Source organism: Pseudorasbora parva, chromosome 22, assembly GCF_024679245.1.
Source record: "Pseudorasbora parva isolate DD20220531a chromosome 22, ASM2467924v1, whole genome shotgun sequence".
NCBI lineage: Eukaryota > Metazoa > Chordata > Actinopteri > Cypriniformes > Gobionidae > Pseudorasbora > Pseudorasbora parva.
The window spans coordinates 17,154,699-17,173,682 of record NC_090193.1 but is presented as its reverse complement, the minus strand read 5'-3'; the positions used below and the strand labels follow the sequence as shown (position 1 = coordinate 17,173,682).

Here is an 18,984-nt window from a genome sequence, read left to right as displayed (position 1 = left end):
CACAACAAGCAGCAACTCCTGCAAGGCCTGCAGGTGAACGATAGCAAGTGCTTGTGTGAACACTGGGTGTGGGTGTTTTCTCAAGCATCACATTTACACACCCATTTTGGTATGTCCATACACTGTAATGCAATTTGCACAAAAAAAAGCAGCAGCAGCAGCAAAAAAAAAAAAAAAAAAAAAGCAATAAAATATAGTAGATTATGACAGATTAGTTCAAGATAAGCTCTACACTTTTCTGATTTTGGTCATGGACCAAATAATTACAGTAAGTCTTACTAGTGCGTACTTGCATGCAGACACAAGGTCTGTTTTAGAGGGTGAGGTCAATCACACAACTACAGTGACACACCCGAAAATAAATTACAAAAATCCTACAGATTTACTCTAAAGGAAGGACCTGAGGCATATCCATGGACTTTTTTGACTTGAGGTTGCAAGCACCCATAATATCTGCATCTAGTGTGTTATCTGCTATGAGGGGGAAATGATTTATGAACCATTGATTCACTGCTGTCTCTGAGCTCATACTTTGGACTTCACACACAGTTGGGATTATGATTAGTTAATGAGTAAAAGTTTATTACTGTACATTCAATTTCTTACTGAGCAACAAATCACACGCCCTTCAGAATCACCACCCACCCCCACCTGACCTGCTCCGCCTACCTAACCCTTAACGGACACAGGGCCTCGATCAGCGTAGCCGTCTCCGAAATGAGGCTGAGATGCGTTTGAGTCAGAATGAGCTGTGGATATGACGCATCCCAGAGCTGATTCCCAAAACTCTAATCCTGGTGTGACATTCCACACCAGTCCATGGTGTGCTACCTCTCCCACCCACTTTCTCTTATTCACACCCTGTCAATGACTTTCTGTCATGTACTGCGAACGAAATCGTGCTCATACACAATATTAGAGCAATACAGCGACCACATGAGCACTCTATAAGGATTATTTTTTTAATTCATTAAAATTCAGTGAACCAAACCAACCAGCTCTGTAATTAATTACAATTTCAAACTTGGATTTAAAAAAAATCCACATAAAAAACAGCGGTCTTAATTTTTGTTTTATGTTGGAATGAAGCATTACAAATGACAATCATATAAGAAACTGCAGCCGTATTAAAATTATGGGTGACTACTGATAATAATTTTTATGTTATGGGTGATAATTGATAACCAAATAATGTATAGAAGAAGCTTGTTTCCGTCATGGAATAAAAAAAAAGAGATAATTGCGAAATTCTCTCATTTACAATTCTGAATATTTTCGTCAAAATAGTTTTTTTCTTAGAATTGTGGGATATAAACTCACAATACTAACTTGTTTTCTCGGAACTGCATGATAGAAAATAAATAAATTAAATAAAAATCGCAATTGAGTGTTTTAGTCAAAGTTGAGGGAAAAAAAGGTCAGTATTGTGAGATAAAAAGGTCACAATTGCCTTTTTTTTATTCAGTTGCAAAAATAAACCAATTGAATTGTATTAAAAATGTTTGATATTAAAAAACACACACCAAAAAAAAAAAAAGTTTTAAAAAGAGTTTTAAATGGTAAATAAGTAAACTTAGGAATCACAACACTATAATGTACAGTATGAAAAAACAATATAATTTTGATTATATTGCTAAAGATTACATATACTGTTAATTATTGTAAATTATTAGTGTTTATAAAGATTAAGAGCATGTAGAAAAAGAGTATGCACAATTAAATATCCAATATCAACCAATACTGGTAACTGATAATCTCATAAATACAACGGTTGATTCCACTTTTTATTTTATTTTAATTGGCCAATAAACTTCTCCAGTCTGTCTGTTGCTTGGTGACATGCAAATCTTGGTGTATTGTTCCCTTTGAAATAAAAAAATATTAATAGTAAATAGGAATGAGAGACCTTGCAGTTCTCTTCCATCACTGTTTTACTGTGTTATTGTGTGGGGTTTACTACTTTATATTAATGTTTTAGCTGACTGGGCGTGGCCTTAAAGAAAGCACAAACTGTAAGAGAGTGCTCATATTAGTGGAAATGTATGTGTTGGTTTTATTCATCCTATTTATTGCATTTTCTTGTTTTTTGTTTTAACTCTCGCTTTTAGATTATAGTGAGGAAAGAGTTTGCATGAAAAAAAAATGGTATGCTGCAATTAGTAAGTGGCGTGGGAAAAATGTGTCTATTTAAGGAAGCCGACACTAGTTGAAGGGAGGATTGGATGACGGGTTATGGTTTGTTATGTTGAATTTAAACAAGGTTATTGTAGCACTGCTTGAGTGCCCTAAAACTCTGGCCTCAATGGTTGAAGAGGAGAGTTTGTACTGTTTTAGTACCTGGGAGGTTCTAGTTTTTATTTATAACCCGATTTATTTCTGCTCCTAACCAGATTTATTTGCACCTTTTTTTACAAAACCCTACTGTATTCTTTTTAGGTTAAGTACACAAAACCGCTTTTTGTTTCGATCACTCACATTTCCCTGTGCCTCGCACTCACATGACCTGATGGCTAAAGAATGTCAGAATCAGATGTGCTGATGGTGCTCATTCACACAACAATACTGAGTACTGACAGTGCAGCCAGTCATCATAATCTCCTTCTCACTGCCCTGCCCTCAGGCTCTCACAGACAGGGAGTGCCACTGATAAGACTCAGGTTTGTGGTCTTCTCTGACTCAAACTCTTTTAACACATCTTGTGACATATGAAGATTTCTTTGTCCTATCTATTGATTTATTCACAAAGAATAAATAAGCATGTTTTAAAATTTCTGAATTCAGATTAATTTATATAATTTTACAATTAATATACTCATTTTATGTATATTAATAAAAAATTATATATATATATATATATATATATATATATATATATATATATATATATATATATATATATATATATATATATATATATATATATATATAAAATATAACATCTAATCCTATGTTATACTAATTATAGTACATTTACTTTTTTTCCATGTGAAATAGTTTTAATTATCACTGAAAGTTTATAAGTATTATTAATTTAGTTTAATATATTTTTTTGCAAGACAAAAATGTCAGGGTGGTATTACTGTCCTAATATCAACATATCAACATAACATTAATTAATATCAACATAACATTGATAGAAAATATTAATTTATTTTAAAAAATCTAGTAGTTTGACAAACTTTATTATTACCTTTTAATTGTTATTATATTTAAAACAAAAAAATGGTTTTGTCCACCAAATCAAAAATAAATAAATTCATGTGGTGCAAACATGCAGAAAAAAAAAAAAAACAGGAAATGACATTATAGAAAAGACTACTGGTCAAGTGCCAAATGTCATGTAGCACTACTCCTCGAAAACGTGTTATTTATTCATTAATAATTCAAGATATTAATGTGTAAAGAAATGATTACTTTTTACTTTACTGTTAAGTGTAATTTCCTAAAAATCATGTAAGTTTTTCAAAATCATATGAAACCAACAAGAATACAAATTACTTTTATGATGTTCCTCGTTGATATTAAACAGGCTTTATTTTATAGCTTACTTTAAAAATCCTTATTGTTTGAATTACAATAACAACTGTCTTCTACAAATATAACGTTCATCATAATATCACAGTATGCTCAGGCTGCGGCCAGCCTTTATTTTTACAGTGACCATAATGAGCCATTACCGTATTTACATTTGAATTACTGCCAAAAAGCAGCCATTTTGGATTCAGTCAGTCTCCAGAGATTATAGAGCTGCTATGCCTCATAGCTTTAATTCAGTAGTATGAAATCCAAAGCCTCACACACACACACACACACACACACACACACACACACACACACACACACACACACACACACACAATTAATGACATTGTGACCTGGCAGCCACCAGCTGAGCCTATACTGTTTGAGAGCCTGCTGTGTCTGAGATCTCCCCAGACGCTCAGCTTGCTTCCGCTGGAGATAGCAAGTGGTCTGCACTGGCTCGGGCCCGCGGGTTACTTTAGCCCCAGACGAAATACACACACGGGCCTCTCAACATGTAGATCCATCAACCAGCACATCCAATTATACAGTTATCTAGGCCAAATAAACACAGCAAATTATAAAAGTACATTTCTGACTACTGCTGCATACCCCCAGAATAATAGATATATTAGAGAAGACTATCATGAAGAATTTGAAGGAACAAAAATTGTCCAATGACAGAAATGTTTGTTCATCCTACCACAGAAATTCGCAGCAAAATAAGATACTAATGCAACATATCACAAAATCTAAATAAATAAATCGCTTTTAAATGGCTAATCACATTACATTACTAAAGCTAAAACTGGTCAAATTAAAAATGTCCCGTTCTTTGTGTTTCAGTTAGCCTTTGGTTAGAAAGCGAACATCTTCTCTTACTAGCTTAGCATAGAGCTAACTTGTTGTATATTCCTTTAAAGGGATTATTCAAAAAAAGATTAAATTGTAAAATACTTTGTCATATTCCAAACCTGTATTATTTTATATCTTCTATTGAACACAAAATATAATATTTTAAAGAAAATTGGTAATCAATTGACTTCAATAGTAGAAAAAAATGCTATGCTACCATCAACAATTTCTTAAAAATATATGTTTTTGAGTTCAACAAAAGAAAGAAACTCATACAGGGTTTGGAACAACATGAGGGTGAGAAAATTATAACAATTTTCATTTTTTGGTGACCTATTTCTTTAACCATAATTGTGTGTTGTGCTATCTATAGTATGGCAGTAAATTATTTTCATTCAACTTAAAGGGTTAGTTCACCCAAAAATGAAAATTATTTCATTAATTACTCACCCTCGTGTCGTTGGACACCCGTAAGACATTCATTCATCTTCAGAACACAAATGAAGATATTTTTGTTGAAAGCTGATGGCTGAGAAAGGCTCAGGCCTCTATTGGCATTCAGTATATTTCCACTGACCCACTCACAAGACCCATAAAAGGCACTAAAGACGGCGTTACAAAGTCCATCGCACTACAGTGGCTGTACAATAATTTGACAATGCGACGAAAATAGTTATTGTGCGCACAAAAATCTAAATAACGACTTTATCCAACAAGTTATTGACGTGAACTCGACGCATGCGCGAGAATATGATGCAGCTCTGCCGTTCGAATACATGACCCCGAAGAGGAGGAGCTATCGCATGAGTTCACGTTAGAGACCTACACGGAAGACAATAACTTGCCGGATAAAGTCATTACTAAAAAAATAATAATAAATTCTCATCGCATTGTAAAATTATTGTACAGCCACTGTAGTGAGATGGACTTTGTATCGACGTCTTTAGTGCCTTCATGGGTCTTGTGAATGGAAATATACTGAATGCCAATGGAGGCCTTTCTGAAGCCTTTCTCAGCCATCAGCTTTCAACACAAATATCTTCATTTGTGTTCTGAAGATGAACGAAGGTCTTACGGGTGTCCAATGACATGAGGGTGAGTAATTAATGAAATCATTAAAGTTTTTGGGTGAAATACCCTTTAACAAATGCAAATAATATTGCACATTTGGCAATTCATTTCATATTTTGTTTCGCTCTAGATCTTTGAATGTCTACTGAGATAGAATGAACCTGCAGAATTTTTTTATAATTAGAGTAAATGTAATAAATGTATTAAAATTGCTTCTGCGCCCATTTATCTAACTAGATATTTCTGCACCATTGAAGCGATTTTGTGTCATTTGAGACACAATGCTTCCCTGCAATTGACAAGGTTTTCCAGCTTTCAATCGTTTCACTGTTATATAGAAGGCGCTGTCTATGACGTTCATAAACGTATTCCAGAAGGAGTGGCTAAAAGATTGCTTACACATAATTAATGAAAACATGATCCTCAAACAGCATATAGATCAAACCAAATGAAATGTCTAACCCACTAACTGGTAAACGACTGTGCAAGAGTTTGGAGGTGTTGATGGACTCAATCTAGTTGATGATCATTATTCTCTATGACAAAAATATGTCTTTTGACAAAATTATGATTTTCAATATGCAAACGTTTACTAATATAAATCCCTTGCTTCAGTTAACTTGTTCTTCTTGTGGCCAAGCAAAAACAACTATCACTCAAAAAAATGCTGGGTTAAAAAGAACAAGAATTGGGTTGACAATGGACAAAGCCAGCAGTTGACTTGTTTTAACCCAGCAGTTGAGTTGTTTTAACCCAGCAGTTGAGTTGTTTTAACAATGTTTGCTTAAAGCAACCCAAATGCTGGGTTTGTCCATTTTCAACCCAATTTTGGTTGTATTTTTTTTACCCAGCATATTTTAAGTGTATGCACTCTTAAAATGCTGGGTTGTTACCCAGCATTTTATAGTGTGCGCATATTCTATTATGCTCATGTTAAGGCACAGCCTTATTACTGCAAAGTAGAATGCCCATTTTGGAAATTAATTATGAAATAAATGCATTATCACAATTAGTACACAGCAGTAGGTAAACTCCTCTGGAAGCTGTTGATGTGTAACTCTACAGTGAGGAATCCAGGCATGTACGGACAGGCTGCGTTATTTCAGCCTCAAGCTTAACCATTAGCACTATTAAAATGACATACATGTCTTGAAGAAAAAAAAGGTTCACAATTGATAACAACACATACAGACAAGAGAAATGTGTAAAACTGCACATTTTCAAAGTGACTTGTAAATTAATTGGACCAAATGCATTTTAGAGGGTGTTACATGAGCATTCTTGCAAAATTAGTGCACACAGTGTAAAGGAATAAAAACAAAGCTATATGATCTTGAGACAAGTTTTTAACATAAAGAACTGTAATTATAACTATAGCTATTTGAGTGTCCACACCAATGCACAATAATGTTCTGTTTGCAAGTTTAAAGTCTCTTTAAGACAAGTCATTTCACTTGGCGGCCATCTTTGAAAAGCCTGAAATCTTTGAAATTTTGTTTCTAAACACTCAAAATCATGACCAAAAAACCCCCAGCCTTTTCCGTCTGGAACGAGCTAATGCGCATGCACAGATCTAAACACGCATCTCAGAACTGTTTCTATAGGAACTGGAGCTTCTAACTAGCTTAGAAATCTAGACGAATCCTAGCTGCAGCAAATCTAATTTGCAGCGAGTGTCATCTAGCAACTCTCCATAGACTTGTGATCTGGAAAAAACAAACTTTGGTCAGGCCAATCACATCGTGTATAGAGTCGGTGGGCGGGCTTAACATAATGACGGCAGAGTTGCGGAGATTCCGCATGCTACTTGTAAACAAAGAACCTGGCAAACAGATCTTTCAAATCGACTTGGAGTTAAGCTTTTCTTTGAGAAAAGAATAAAGAACGGCACTGAAATCATTCTTAAGAAGGGAAGATGTGTTCAGAGTTTTGCCGACCGATACGGCAAAAGGTTAATTATCAACTAGCGCCGCTTCACATTGCTCTGGTTGGTTGTAGCGCTATCCTATCACGTGCAGAGGGAGTTTGAAAGACAACCGTTTATCCCACCCCCCACGGATTGAGCCCTGCCAATGGTATGTTCCAAGACCCAACATCTTGATGTGGGTCTGGCTTGTCTTGCTAGCTTCTAACAGCAGCTACACTGATGTATTGACTTTATCAATTGGCTCATTTCTTTAGAAGCCTGAACTTATTCCGCAATATTGCACAATGCACTCTCCCATTTATGATAATAGGAGTGAACTGTCTTTCTGTATATAAAGCCTTTGTTATAAGCGTGTGTTGCAGTTTTGCCCCATTCGATCCTTGAGCTCTTTAAAGTCAGGTTGATTCTGATTGGCTGTCAATGTTTTTATTGTTCGCCTGCTGGAAAAATAGTTCTGAAAGTGATTTTAAAATTTTAAATCGTTCCTCTGTGTCGTAATAGAATTAGGATGGTTATTAAAACTTTATAGTTATCGTCTTTGCTGTGAATGGGCTTTAAAAGTTTTTTGTAAAAGACAATATTTTACGATGACTTGTCAAGTTAAAAATGAAGATGCAATTTTTCCATACAAGCACATGGTTAGAATGCTAATCAAAGTATTGTGGCTCACTTTTTCAAAACTAAAAATGTATTAAAGAAAAAATGAATCTACCTCAATTAACTAGTTTGTTGGACGTAATCCATCTGTAATGCTTATGAATGCAAAAATGCATAAAGCTACGTCAAGGATGGTTTGAGCAAACAGTCCAGTTTTAGCAAAGATAGTCTGTGAATCAGTGTTACTGACACAATGCTGCACATGATCCATACTACTCCACTTATATGCTTTTAAAAGCTAAATGATGTGCGTCCCTCATGGGTGTCACTTGCAGTAAGTGCTTAGATTAACACAAACAGGAAACCTTGTCTGTCTGCTCGCCGCATCCTTGTGTCTCCATTCAGTTCGATGCGATAGATTGAGAGATATGCGATAGGAGAGACTCTTGAACAGTGGGCAAGTCCCGTTTCCAGTATCATGTACATATTCAGACGCCGTCAACTATCCCATAATCCCTCTTCTGTTTTAGGCCAGTTGAGATGAAAGAGGTCATTCCATCTGAATGGAGCTCTTGACTGAATGTGGGCAGCTGTGTGACTGCCCGTGGCTTGATGGACTATCACTAACAATTCGTGTTATTGTAAGACGTTTTCGTCTGAGTCATTAGCAAAGGCACTCAACGGTAAGTGGCACGTTATCTTAGACCGAGTCAGAGTTTCTGACATTTTACCAGCATTCTGACGAGTTTCAACATTGGCCCCTCCTTGTTTTTGAAACGCATTATTTCAGTCAGAAGGAAGCATGATTGTAGCCCATTGAGCCATCTCTTCCTCAGAAAGAAGGGAAGCTGCTTCATCATAGCTCGAGTTTATAGAGCACAACTAAGCCAATGTGACAGTTGTTGAATATTTTATCGGCCTGACGTGTCCTGAGGGAAACCTTGCTGCTACTGCGTAGATCTGAAAAGATTTGAAAGTATACTACACTATTCTAGAGCAAGTTTAACTCAGGGAGACAACCTGGTTAAAGTTTGACTGAATTAGGCTACTGCTTTATGAAGAGATGGAGAATAGACTTGCACTACAGAAGCTAGATGTATAATGATGAATATTATTACTATTTTGGTTACTGGCTGAAATGAACCATTTTGTAAATGTGTCTCTAAATGATCCCAATGCAAAAATGTCATAATTAAATATCAAATGATGGCTGCTTTATATGGCACAAAAGGTTTTTCAAAAACACTTATTTCAGATAACATTTTTCAGTGTTATTAAATTGTTAATCTTAAAATGAGTATCTATTTTTCATATTGTGCATAAGATGCAAAGTATAACATACATATTGAAGCATTTTATATAGACAAAAATGTGCATGTATAAAATCAAATTTCATGTGAGCCATTTATTTACTGGCCTTAACATGAAACTAAAAAGTTCAGTACAGTGTAAAAAGAAACTAAAAAGTACAGTACAGTATTATCTTCTAAACTCTAGAGAGAACAAACAAAAATGTGGTTTTGGCCTTGAAAAGATGGACGCAGCTTTCAAACAGATTGTTTCAACTCATAGGGGTCAACTGAGAACCAATACACTATTACAAAGGACAATGAAATCTTTCTTTCTTCGCTACCAAGTTAAATGGAGGCCTCTTTAGGATGATTGTTTATTACCCCGAGATTGTGTCTATTCCCTGAACAGCCCCCATCTCCACCTCTCCCTGGTTACTCTACACCTCCCAAGGCCTGAATAAAGGAGTGGAGATGTACTGTCTTGATGATACATGCCCGGAACCTCCCACAACTTGACTCATGTTGAGCGAATCAGCTCTTTCACAGGAATAGTGGTCTTGACGCAGACACGTTTAACACATCATTATTTTTGATTTCACACCCAGAACGTCACCCAAATACTTGTGAAACTGATCAAATCACACTCAAGTTTCAAGTTGAGAACTTGGGGTTTGCCACTTCCCTTTCCTCGCTAATATCTCAGAAACATCCATTTATTTCATGCAGCGTTAAACTCACTTTTCTCACTCTCTGTCTGGAAATTATGGTCTGAGGTTAGTTTTATATTGAGTGGAATTTGACTCCTCAAAAAACAAGGGGGAGGGAGCGAAGAACCTATTATGTTCCTTTGTGACTGCTCAGTGTTAATTCAGTAGGTCTGTGCTGGTGTTGGAGTGTTTACTGACATCGGAGGAGAGCTTTGTTAATATTTCATGAGAGCTGAGCTGACCGCACAAGGTACAGAAACGATATCAGTGTGCAAAAAGATCCTAGACAGATAATTAAGCGTGAATCACACTTAAGTTATGCCAGAGCAACTCATTGTTTCAATCAGAGTATTAAAGCCCATTCACAACAAGAACTATAAAAAGAACTATAACGTTAAATACTTGGTTCAGTCATGTAACTGTTAGAAGCTGCAATCTGTCCTTTATCTTCAATCACATAATTTACTTGGCACAAGCTGATTCTGCAGCCAAATACTTTTTATTTTATTTATTTATTTAAAAGGGACAGTGCATATTGATGAACATAAATGTAAATATGCCAGATTTAGCCCAATGGCTACTTTCCATCTGTAGTCCCTGGCAGATCAGAACAAGAAATAACATAAAACAATACACGCAGTCAATATAAATTACAACATTAGCCTTAAAAAAACCATTTACTATTTAAGTGGTCTAATTCAGAGTTTACTGTAAGATGGTCCTGTAGCGCTCCTCTACCTCCCCCAGCTCCACCTGTCTAGATCTGCTCTGATATTTATGTATGCCTATGCAGCATATCGTACACGCTCACAACAATGTATCTGTGTATCTTTTGGTAGTTGCAAATCCATACTTGCTTTGCAGCAGCAGCGTGTGTAGCAGATCTAGTTGTCCAAGACCAAATACATTAACATTGAATTGTTTTAGCATGTTAATGGATATGGCAGAGAGTTTTGTATCTCATGATTGAACTCCATTAACATCAATACCAGTGGACAATAACATTTATCATAAGCGTGGGCTGCAATTATGCCACATGCCCAAACCTCTTCAAACTCAAGTAGATTCTGATTGTCTGTGAAATATGTGTTTATTTATCAGCTGGGAAAAAAATCATTTTGAAAGCAATTCCAGTGATGTTTCTCCATGTCGTTATCATTGTAGTTGTGGTGTGGACTTCCCTATTTTCATAGAATCAGAACCGCATACGTATATAACGTCCTTGGTGTAAACGGGCCTTCACAGAGAGTTTATAAAACAATTAACCTCGAAAAGTCCTAAAGAGCAATTGGCTTGGCCATGTGCAGATTATGAAGCTATCAGACAATCTTATCCATCTCAACCAGCTGGTCATTCACCACAGATTTCATATAGCTACGGATCACACTCCGCGTTCATTAAAGATACATGGCACATTAGGGATTATAGATATGGAGAGAGTGTGTAAAGGAACACTCTGTGACGCATATGCAGGGACCATAAAATACAGCAGACATGAATTATACAGAAAGAAAATAGAAAAAAACGAAAGAAGAAAAGATAACGATGCTACTTGATCTAACAAAACTGTAAAATACAAGCAAACGGATATCCTAAGCGAATGGTGCTTATGGGTAATCTCGTTGCCCTCTCTGAAAGTGTATTTATGAAGAGGGGATCACGCTGCCCCTGCCCCTTGCTGTCCTAATATAGGACAGTATCAGGGATTTGAGCCTGTTTGGGGATTAAGGGCTATGTGTGAGCCCAAATGCTGTAAATCTCATACTAAAACCAATGCCAGTCAGTCGGTAAAGAACCAGCTGGCCCCTGACTGCACTACTAATGTGCACAACTCAGGAACTCCGACAAAGAGCAAATTCCACATCCTGTCTGTGTTAATATCTACTACAACTGACCCACATAAATATATAAATAGACTGTCATATGGTCTTTCATCTGTTCATATTTATTTCACATTTTGTGAGAAAACCCCCCCCAAAAAACATCCAATCATCCTCTTTCTTGTGTGCCAGTAGGGCATGTTGATGCTGTCCAAAATCCAACTGGAATTAAATTGGCCCAAAACTAGACTCTGTAATGCTGGCTAAATCCATGTCATTAAGTTTTGCAGAATTTAGTTGCTTCTTTAAGAGATAAACCACTCACAGAGGCCATGGCTTCTTGCTTCCTTGCTAACCCGACAAACAGGAAAGGGTGTATCACAAGGAACGCTATTTCCTCCAAGGCAGATTAAACAAGTTATTTCTTTTACAACTTAAGTAGAAAATAATTATGAGAAAACTTTGATTGTATCTTATTTATTCAGACTGAAAGAACTAAAGATAAATCAGCTTTTCAGCTGTGGTCACAGTTGAGAAGTAAATAAAACATGGTACAGCCCCACCCAGACACATGCACTAACATAAGACCCGGAGTGATAATGTAAAAGAAAGAGGCATAGATAAAATATGAATTAGACATGTTAAATTAACTTTACATTTAACCAAACCAGGGTCTTTAACACAGTTGAGTTTAGCTAGTTTAAATTCATGCGTCACCTATCCACCCTGCAAGGTGTTACAGGTGTGGCACAGACCAGCATTCAAAACATACTGGTTTTGTCAAAACCAGAGGTTATATGTCAACTGTACACATCAACATCAGTGTGTCCAAACAAACGCGGCTATACATTGCATAATATGATACACAATTCAGAGATGAATACAGTGTTGAGTGTATTAAAGGGATAGTTGTCCCAAAACACCTCTCATTATCCGTTAAAAAGTCGAAGAAAAGACGTACAGCCTACTCTGTACAAATACTTTTCTACAATGTTTCAGTAAACCCAAAAGTTATAGACCTAACGTTACTTCAAGTTTAAACAGTAAACGCTCGCGAACAGAATTCGTCGTGGCTTGAGAAGAAATTAGGAAACCATAGCAACAGCTGCTATCCCTGTCTGTGTCGGACAGTAGGCTACACTAAAACGGAAGTACTTTCAATATTTATCAAGTAAGTTAACATAAATCGTAGGTATGTTTTTAAAATGTATTTTATAATAGTTGTTGCTTAACTAGGCGCCGAAATATTATGTTGCGCAAGACGAAGCGATAAAGAACAAGTCGGGGAAATTATTTTAAAAAGTTGACCTTTCACTTCAAGTAGCTACTTTTCATTATAGTAATTATTGTTGTTTACATAAAATCAAAACGAATGGTAACGGATATCCATTTGTATCCTCTGAAGAACGAAACTCCTACAGGTTTGGAGCAGGGTGTGAGTAAGTTAAATAAGTATTATTTTGTCGTCAAATTAACTATTCCTTTAAATCTATCGACGTACAGTACTTTATTTTTTTGTTTATTATTTTTAAGACTGTGAGTAGGCCTAGGCTATTACGTATTTTAATGACAACAGTTGACATTGCGAAAGTAGGGGGGGTTGCTTGTGTTTCTTTGTTGGGGACAAACACACACGTCTAAGTTATACAGCTGAATGTTTATGCGGTGTACGATTAAATAGCGAGTATTTGGCGTCATGCATTTAAAGTTTGGATCAGCTGTAACCCGACACACGGAAGTAGGAGCGAATATCGTACAGGTAGGTAAACCAACACCGACAACCCAGATCACCACAATAAGCCACTTTCCCAAGAGATCTATCCACGAATTAATGGCTGCTTTATAGGATAAATGATATAGACCGGATGAAAATAGATACAGTTGAACTATAACAACAAAGGCACAAAATCCCAATAAAACAATTGCTTCCTTATTAAACATACAATTGTAAAATCAGATTAGAGTTTACCTTAAAACGTTCGTCTCCGAACACTGCTGCTGACAGCGATCCAAGAGTCTTTTAGTTTTCCCCACCGCACAGAGTTCCAGGGAGTGCTACACTTTCTCTTGCATTCAGATGAGGGCGAACAATGTGCGTTGGGGAGAGGGCAAAGTCTCCTCCAGAGCTCCGCCCCCGATACTCTACGAGTCCCGCACCACACCCAAACCCACACCTCCGCACTTTAACCAGCACTTACGGGACACTTTTGAAACACTCTCACTGGAAATCTGATTGTTTTAGTTGCACTTCAATATAATTAAACAGCAATTAAAATGCAGGTTCATAATATACTTAAAAGTATTTTCTTGGTTTCGGTTCTTATTTTATTTACTATTTTACTTTTATATTGTCATATATATATATATATATATATATATATATATATATATATATATATATATATATATATATATATATATAATGTGTCTATATTTATTATTATATTTATATATAGCCTAAATATAAGTGCTGTCAAATCGATTAATCTTGATTAATCGCGTACAAAATTTGTATTTACATGTGTGTACTGTGTATAATTATTATGTACACAATCATTCATGTATATATTTAACACATATTTGCATGTAGCTACATACTTTATATATATATATATATATATATATATATATATATATATATATATATATATATATATATATATATATATATATATATATATATATATATATATATAATTTATATTATATATAAATATCAATATTTTAACACATTTTTCATAAATATATAAGTGTGCGTGCGTGTGTGTGTGTGTGTGTGTGTGTGTGTGTGTGTGTGTGTGTGTGTGTGTGTGTGTGTGTGTGTGTGTGTGTGTGTGTGTATGTGTGTGTGTGTTTTGTTTGTGTTCTGTGATCATTGCTAAGTATTTGTCTCTGCTTTCATATTCTGTCGTAAACTTCTGTGCTTATCAGAAGCAGTGAGATCTTCTACCTGTAGGGCATATTCCCATCAGCGGCCGCACCTAAGCATTATGACATACAGGGTGCTACGTCATGACTCATGTCATTCTCACAATGTAATACGATGACCTGTCTGGCTAATCACCTCTTAAACTGTCCTCTCTTCCAATTAATTTAAAGAACTTCTCAGCCTTCAACCAATTCCACAGGTTGTAAAATCAAATCTTGTTTTGTTTATCTTCTTCAGAGTTAGGAATCAACAATATTGTCTATCAGCACTTATATGCCCAAAAACATCTAAAAGATCTTCTGAAAGACTAAACAATCTTGAATTAACAGTAGATTTGACATAATATATATTATTTTAAATATAGAGATAACGAGTGCTCATGTTCTGAATAGTTCAACAAATGTCACGCTTGAGAAGGTTCTAAAAAATGCTGGTGTTGGCTTTGCAGAGTGATGCATTTGGCAAGGATTTGATTGCTGTGGAGTGAGTGATTCAGATTACTGTTTACCAATGTGCAAAACATAGTTCAGAGGAAAAGGAGGGAGAGTGAAAATCCAGAAAGGGGTGGAGGAGGGAGAGGGGTGTGGCCGGGACACTCCTTTATGCTGAAAGCATGACAGCTGTAAAACAGAAGTAAAAATCAATTGGTCCAAAATCAGGAAGTTTAGCAAAGGAGAAGAATAAAAGTGCATGTTGGATTAATTGAAACTGCTTTGGATTTCTGCTTTTTGACAAATAATCAGGAACAAAGACAAAGAGGTCAGATGGCTGCTTTCATTCCAGCAATCAATACTACCGATGCTTGAGATCTATTCATGACCATTCTAACCTGGACAGTGCCAAATGGAAATCAATTCAAAAAAATATCTTAGAACACAGTGAAGAAGTCAAGTCACCTCTGTTTATAGCACTTTATACAATAGAGATTGTTTCAAAGCATATTTTCTATTCCCCCTACACTGCCTCTACCCCCTAAACCTAGCCATCACTTGTCTGGCTATCACCAGACCAAGCTCAGTTTAAAGGGTTAGTTCACCCAAAAATGAAATTGACTCACACTAATGCCGTTCCACACCCGTAAGACCTCGTTCATCTTCGGAACACAGTTTAAGATATTTTATATTTAGTCCGAGAGCGTATCTAAGTGTATACACAATATACTGTCCATGTCCAGAAAGGGAATAAAAACAATCATCAACGTAGTCCATGTGTGACATCAGTTGGTTAATTAGAATCTCTTGAAGCATCGGAAATACATTTTGGTCAAAAAATAATAAAAACTACGACTTTATTCAGCATTGTCTTTTCTTCCTTGTTTGTGTTCAATCCTCAAATAAAGATTCAAACGGTTGTGAATCAGTGAATCAATCAATGATTCGGATCGCCAATGTCACGTGATTTCAGCAGTTTGACACGCGATCCGAACAACCCATCACATGAAACTGCTAATTTTTACTTTCTTAAAAAAAAAAACTAATTCTGTATGTTTATAAGCCTTTTGAAAAAATGGAAACAACGGGGAGTAATGTCCTCATAAGTAACCCTCTCCTTGTAATACCCATGCCATTATACACATTTGTGTCCTGATATGTCACAAAAACATGCATGCACGCACGTATACACACGCACACACACACATACACACACACACACACACACACACACACACACACTCACACTCACACACACACACACACACACACACACACACACACACACACACACACACACGCGTGATATCTGGTTTGTGGCTGGCGGTGTTGATGTAATTTTGTTGTGTTTTGTAATTTTTGTTTTTGTTTTGTTTTCTAATATGTAAATAGTTTTTATTCATTTTTATTTTATTTTTTGTTATTTAATATCATGTTAAACTCAATTAAAATGAGTAATTGTTGCCTTGTAACTAGCTGAAGAAAATAAATGATATTTTAATTTTAGTTCGGTTAACATTTATCAGATTCCAGTTAACAAAAAATACCAATAAAAATGGTTTTAGTTACAGTTTTAGTTTTATTTAATTATAATAACCCTGTCTGTGGTCAATATTTCAGAAAAGCCTTAGTCTGAATGGAGGTCAGAGGTCAGCATTCCCAAGCTGCCTTTCATGCTTAGCTCAGAAGGCCAAAATAGCTCAACATGTGCAGCACACACACACACACAAACACACACACACACACACACACACACACACACACACACACACACACACACACACACACACACACACACACACACACACACACACACACACACACACACACACACACACACACACACACACACACACGTTTCCGGATCCACTGGTCTCTTTAGAGAGGATCACTCATTGTACAATGAACAGCATCATTGTTTTAAAGAGAAAGAAGACACATGGACATGCTGCTGGAGGAACATGTTCGTCCAAACCAGTGTAATTAACACGAGTGAAAGCAAGTGCTATTGAAATAAAAGGCCGTCTTTGTTGATCAGTTAGTGTTCTGCAGGAATAATTGAGCTTCTTAACATGGGAAAAGTGGATTGACAAACAAAATGGAGTTGTTTCTACCAAATCTGATGAATGTTGTCCTTTATTCTAAAGAAGTCAGTTTGATTCAGTCATATTAAATACATTATGTGACTTTAATAAATCAGTTAAGATAGACGCTATCACATTTTCCAATATTTTATGACTTTAATTTTATGACTTTTTGTTATGTATGTTTTATGAATTCATTTTAAATTACCATTCATTTGTGAGTATGCAATAAATAAGCATATTTATATCGTCAGGATAGAAACACTGAGCTGAGGTTATGCAGAGGATGCAGAAAAACAAACCGGTGAGAAAAACTGGTTATGATGGAATGATACTTTTTTTCTCTGCTGCTATCTGACAATATATAACTTCAATATACACCACGTTTGGAGTCGGTAAAATTTGTAAAAATGTTTTTGAAAGAAAGATGCTTAATCTCTGTGTCAAAAGGGTTCAAAAAGGGTGATTAAAAAAAGTTTTCATGATTCTAAAATCAATAGAAAATTCAAAGGAACAGCCTTTATTTAAAGAATTTTGAATATAATTTGATATTGTTTTACAGTCGAAAAGTTTTCACTGTTAAACAATTTAATGTGTCCTTAAATAAAGTAAAGTTTAAACAAGTAATATGGTCATACTTACCCTAAACGTTTGAATGGTAGTAATAACAGAGGCATTAAATACTACATAAAATACTACTAAATAAAACATCAAATACAACAATTAAAACAATGTTTTTGAGTTCTTATTGCAGTACTGCAATGACCTCAAATAAAAAAATGTAATTCAGTAAAATAAATAATATTTCAGTTTGGCATTGCTAGCCCTATGTTCTAATGTTTGGGCTTTGTGCGATTCCCAGGAAACAAAAAAAATGTATAGGCCTATAAATTTGGGCCTACAGTAAGTCTTTAAATAAAACAGTCTGCCAAATGCATAAATATGTAGACTTGCTCCACAACATGGGTGAATTCAAGTAGAAAGACCTTATTAAGAGCTTATTAAGTCATAGTGCTGTGGTATTGTCATAAATATCAAACACTCCCATCTCCTTTTTGAGGTCAGTGTCATGTGACTCTGAGCAAAATTGACAGCAAAACACTGATTTTCAGGAAAGTACATTTTTCATGAAGATTATTTTTCACCTTGCAATCATGTAGCCTATTGTAGATACAAGTATATGATTTGCATAAACCAAAGTAGCTGTGTATCTAGTTTAATTTGATGCCTTGCAACAGCTAATGCTAAACCATGTTGGCTGTTTGGGGTGGTGATAGTTCATTAAAAATGTTACAATCAATCCCTTATGAGGATTCTGATGAGTCCAGTTATCAATCTCAACCTCCGTTGAGGCAAAGTGTTTTTTGTTACGAATTAAGAAATTTATTTGGTAAATGTGTTTCCATCTTAGTTTATGTGCATGTCTTATCGGATAAAAACATTCAACCTCAATTGGGCTATTTTTTGGTGCACAATTTAATTTAATTGATATCTTCTTTTTTCTATATTTATATCTATATCACCTTGACGTTTCTATTCAACATCTTGTAGCCCATGTGATATCTCAAAATTCACCTAAAAATAGGTGGATGGAAACAGCTGAACCCTTAGGTGACAGGAATACACTCACACAAACACGCACGGTAATGGTTTTTGCTGAACTTAAAATCCTAAAATATATATTTTTGTCATTTTTATTTGATCACTTCTTTGTTCTTAAATAAAGTTATTGTACGGTTGGAACATTAT

General features: G+C 35.5%; 1 protein-coding gene across 1 annotated transcript in view; it reads right to left on the bottom strand.

Annotated features, from left to right (window-relative positions):
- jupa (junction plakoglobin a) overlaps positions 1 to 13,914 on the bottom strand; it is a 40,910-nt gene extending 26,996 nt beyond the window's left edge. The window contains exon 1 of the mRNA XM_067432022.1: positions 13,761 to 13,914. The gene's annotated coding sequence lies outside the window, so the exon portion shown is untranslated. The remainder of the gene's footprint in view (positions 1 to 13,760) is intronic.
- Between the last annotated feature and the right edge of the window lie 5,070 nt (positions 13,915 to 18,984).